We start from the raw sequence: 5,536 nt of genomic DNA on the forward strand, positions 1-5,536 counted from the left end.
GTTGTTTATTGCATAGACATCGTAATAAGTACATTTTATCTATTATTTAGCCATAACAACAACAAAAACTACACACATACAAGTAGCTGTAAAAAAATAAAAACAAAAGAGTGTAATTAAAATTGACCAACATATTTTTTTATTTTATTTTACATTTACAATGTGAGCCTGTGAACTGGGATAGTGTGCTGATAGAGGCCAAGACGAATTACCGGTAGCAATGATGCGTCGTTAACCGTAATGAATCTTTACACAATCCACCCGAAAAAATAGTATAGAAACAGCAACCATTTCCTCCAACCCTTTTTTGTTAAAAAAAAAAAGAAAAAAATCCAAAACTTCACGTTTTGTGAATGGCGAGTAGACTTTCAAGTGCAGCCATTAATGGTCCATCTAATAAAACGTACAACAACAATGAGCAAACATATGTGGCCAATAGGTAGCCCATAAACATGGCAATCTGCAAAATATGGGGAATAAAAGTCGTATTCAATTTATTTTTGAAAAGAAATTCATTTTTTTTATATTTACAATCTGCCCGGTTGACCAATATATGGGAGCATCTCCTGTGAACAGTATCAAACGTATAATGACCGGTGCTATTAAAACATTGATGGGAGTTAATCTTTCCAGGGCATTGGCATACTTGAAGCTGAGAATTCTGTAAATAAAATCTGGAGGAAAAATACATGTATTTATTAGTATATATTTAAAAAATATTAAATTGTTGAATTAAAAGTATCAAAATAGATTTTTTGTTATAATAAGATATTCTAGCTAACTTTAAAAAATAATATCAAAATAAATTTCATTTATTTTTAAACTGGAGCAATGACCTTTAAAATTTCATAAGTGCCCATTCGCATGAATATTTTGGGAAATTTTTAAAAAGGGACTGAACTTTCATATGTATCGGAACTTGTACACCTACATTGAAATGTTTAACCCTCTGGGAACCAATGCCAAATTACATCAATTTTATAAAGACTCCCTTCTGCTCGTCTAGTCAGTTTTTCTATAAATACGCCCTTCAGCTCGCTTATATACACTCCCATCAGATCGTCTACAAGAACTCCCCCCAGCTCTTCCATAAATACTGCCTTCTTATTTACTTACTTAGAACATTTGTTCCATAATCCGACCTTAAAAAAGATTTCCAGGCGCGTCGGTCGGCGCAGCCCTTCCAATTTTCAAGACCATGTTCCAAAATGCTGCCATCCACTTAATCTTTCCATCGACTTCGTGTCCTTCCTTTTCTCTGTCATTCATCAGATGACTTGCTTTAATGTGCCTTTTGAGCTGCGGCATCCTCATCCATTCTCACAACATGACCTATCCAACGTAGTCGCTGTAGCTCGATAAGTCTGACTATGTCGATGTCCAAGAATAGATGGTACAACTCATGGTTCACCGTCGACGCAGATCGGCCCATAGATATTTCGCAGAATGTTTCTCTCAAACACTCCAAGAGCTGTCTCATCTTACGCAAGTATCCATGCTTCAGATCCATACACCAGCACGCATAGTAGTGGCGAGAGGTGGCCTTGTTCATAAATTGCTTACTCCGACCATTGTCTTGCTTACTCATCTGTTGACCGACACAATTCTTCTCCAAATTTCATAACTGATGCCATAACTACTGCCAGTCCCACATTGGCTGTTACCGATCGCAATGTTCGACGTTATGTCGCCGGCGGCGTCATTGTTCACATTTGCATCTCGTATGACCTTTCCCAGCAGGAGGTTAAAAAGGTCAGACGACAAACTGTCACCTTGTCTGAATTCTCGTTCGGTATTGAAGGGCTCCGAGAGGTCCTTTTCGACTTTAACTATTAACCTTATACCAGTTAAAGTTATCCTGTAAAGCCGTATTAATTTTGCAGGAATACCGAACGCAGACGTGGCTTAAAACTTTTCTGTGCGGATTGGGCTTGCCTTCAATCGTTCACAAAGCACTTTGTCAAATATCGGCTTGTCTCCTTTTTGTGCACTGGGCACAGGATGCTGAGATTCCAATCATTGGACATGCATTCCCATAGCCAAATTGTACTAATCAGTTGATGTATGCTTCTGATCAGCGTCTGAACATCGGTCTTGAATTATTAGGCTGGAAATCCATCGGCACCTGTTGCTTTATTATTCTTCAGCAGACTAATTGCTATTTGACCTCATATTGGCTAGGTGGTATAAAATCTTTACCGTCATCTCTAATTGGGGTATCTCTGGGGTATCTTCTTCATCAGAAGCTTTGGACAATGCTCCTTTCAGATCGTCAACACGCTGTCTGTATCTGCATCCCTTCAGCTCGTCTACAAAGACTTCCTTTAGGTGGTATATAAAGACTCAATTCAGGTCGTCTATAGGGATTCCCTTTAGCTCCTCTATTGGGACTCCCTTTTCCTTGTCTATAAAAACTCGCTTCAGCTCATCTATAAAGACACCCTTAAGTTTGTCAACAATCTCATCTATAAAAACTCCCTTCAAATATTCTATTAGGACTCCCTTTAGCTCGTCTAAGAGACCCCTGGCAGGAACCCTCTACGCAGAAAAAAATAAATCGTATATTATATTAAAAGTGTTCAGAAAGTGTTGTCAATGTCCGGATTTCTGCATTATATGAATGCAATTCATAAAACTTTTATTATTGGCTTCTTGTCAGAGAGAGAGAGCGAAAAAAAAACAACTTTGGAGTAGTGTTTGGTTGTGGTGGCTGAAACATATGGCACAGAAACCTTTTGTGGTTTTGATTTTTCTATTTTGATTTCATGTTTTCTTGTTTGTCTCTTTTGAATTTTCCTACTTACATATATTTTCTTGTTTTGTGTATTACACCAATCCAAAACAATGTTAAAGTTTCGGTTGACCTTTTTGCTCGTATCACCATTTATTTGTTATATTGCATTTGGCATTTATATCGAAATAATTTGGAAAATACATATGCGAATTTTATAACACCAATACAATATCCGAAAACAGAAACAATGGGAAGCAAAACTAGCCACAATCGAATGAGTGGAGAGACCGCAGGTAAAGACAAACGGTTGCAAAACTAACAGCCACCAAGTGAGGGGAGAGACAGAGAACGATGCCAAATAGGAGAAATACATTGGTTTTTGTCAAAAGAGAGAGACGAAAAATGGGCGCAAATAGTAGATTAGAGCGAAGTATGAAAGTAGTTTTGATATTAATGAAATGTTTACATTTTTTGGTTTTCTCGCGATTATATGCATTTTTACTTGTATTTAGAAAACAAGAGGTGGACAACACTGTCGTATTCTGTCCATTATGCCACACAATTCCCAACAGTGGATAAGTTCGTTTGTTCATTTGGATAAAATCAGCAAACGATTCGATGCGTCAGTTATAGGATGGTTAGAGGGGTTACTCGTCAAGGGTAAGTAATTTTGATATTATTATTATCATTTTTTTTTTTTTTTTTAATAGACGACAATTTTAATAAAACCAAAAGATATAAGGAATTTGACTGTAGTTAATAGGGTCTAAATGAGTTTTTGGGTATTTACAAAGGGAATAACAAATATCCTCCATCGTGGGTATAAAATTGCAATTTATAACACTTGGCTTACCTCCGTAATTAGATTGTGCCGTCAAAACAATCCACGAAATTATACAATTCCACAGGAGATGTATCAATACATTTAAAATTGAGCGCAGCCACTTATTCAAGTGGAACATAAAGAAATGGACACCAAATATGTAAATACCTATGAGGGTGAAAACTATCATCCAACCTGAAAGAAAATACCAATTTATTAATTTTTTTATTAAAAAAATATTTTATTTATTTACCTGTCACAAAAACAAATATATTCATATGTAAATTATGGTTAGTCCTGTATATGATGTGACCCAAACCGATGCCCAAAAGATATGGTATCACAAAGAGACAGATGTTATCAACAACCAAATTAAAATGTGTCAGTTCATAGATTAAAGTGGTACTATTAAAAAGGAGAATATACTTTTAATTCAATAAAATACAGTGAATATTATACCCATAATTTACTCACGTATAACCATAATGATGCGTTACGCCCCATATCCACAAAGTGGCAGCCATTGTTGAGAGAATAATCAGCGCAACACCCATTATCATGGCATAACACATTTGCAGCTCGATCAGAAGCATTAACAAACAGGAGATAATGTAGAATTGAATTTTCAAGGCAATGAACCAAGTCCAAGGCATACACTGATAGTATATAACCGGTAAATATATGTTGTTCATTAGAAACTGATTACTTATGGAGGATGGATGGATGACTTACCCTTTCCGTCAGTGGAAAGAACGTATCCATGTAAAATATATTAAACATTTGGTTTTGTGAACAATTCTTGTAGTCTCTCGATGGTATTTCCAGAGTTATATTGAAATACAGGTATTTATCCAATACCAAAGAGGCGTACAGAACAAAAGTGTACGAAGGTGTTAATCTAAGGGAAATATTAAATTATTATTATTTTTATATTAAATCCGAATTATTTCTACAAATTTAAAGGTATTCTGGTATGTTATCAGCCTTACAAGCGAACAATTTTTTTATGAAAACTCGTGCTCTCTTAAGTTAATGATGACCATCAATTATCGATTCGTCGCTTTTCGCATCTATCACTCAATAACGTGGAAAATCTGCCCAAGGATTTAGGTGTTAAGCCTCTCAAAATACAGCTGATGCAAGAATTTAGCCCGATTTTTGGTTGAAATAAATAGTTTTTTATTCAATAAGTTAAGCAAGATGCATTAGTACAATTGGGTCCAAAATTTTTAGCTGAGAATCAAATTCTAATTATCATATTAACACATTCCCGTCAACTTGGACATTTCTTTGTAAATAAGGTTGCGTTGCTAGTGAGACCAGTGGTCAGCGCAGTAACACAGGCTCGACGCAGGGAAAGCGAATGGAAGCATTCTGGAATCTCCTGCCGAGGGCACAAAAGGAAGAGACAAGCCGCACTCGGGAAGAGTGAATAAATGCTAAGCAAGCGACTTAGAACGTTAATAGGAATACCTGAGAGTTATTCTTAAATAGAAAAGAATAATGTACATGTATAGTGTACCAATAAGGTAAAAACGCAGCGTGTAGGGCAACCCTGCAAACATTAGCACCACGTAATGTGAGAGAGAATTATCGGGAGAAACGGAGAAACGTATTTTCAGAAAAAAGAAGAAAGAACAAGAATTACATGGGCGTGAGCAAATCGAGATGTACAGGAGTCAGAATAAACTCCGGAAATTTAACCAAGGAGTAAAACACCAAACTGAACTCTTTAGTGCAGGCACATCCTCTTGTAGAAATGAAGATGAAAACCTGGTGACATTTACAGATAGCGTGTTGAGGATCTGAAAGGAGCAGCTTGCAAAGCTTCTAGTATCAAATAGTGGCAGTGAAGAAAATACCCCAGAACCAATAAGAGATGACGGTATAGGTTGTATACCACCTATTCTCTAGGCTCTTGAGGTCAGAATAGCAATAAATCGGCTGAAGAATAATAAAACAGCAGGTGCCGATGGATT

The 5,536-nt window shown here is 36.4% G+C and overlaps 1 pseudogene; it reads right to left on the reverse strand.

The window, feature by feature from the left end:
- Positions 1 to 340: 340 nt before the first annotated feature.
- LOC133324555 (uncharacterized) lies at positions 341 to 4,210 on the reverse strand (annotated as a pseudogene).
- Between the last annotated feature and the right edge of the window lie 1,326 nt (positions 4,211 to 5,536).

This window comes from Musca vetustissima, unplaced genomic scaffold, assembly GCF_032173495.1.
Source record: "Musca vetustissima isolate MV318-11 ecotype Yass unplaced genomic scaffold, APGP_CSIRO_Mvet_v1 utg23908, whole genome shotgun sequence".
Taxonomy (NCBI): domain Eukaryota; kingdom Metazoa; phylum Arthropoda; class Insecta; order Diptera; family Muscidae; genus Musca; species Musca vetustissima.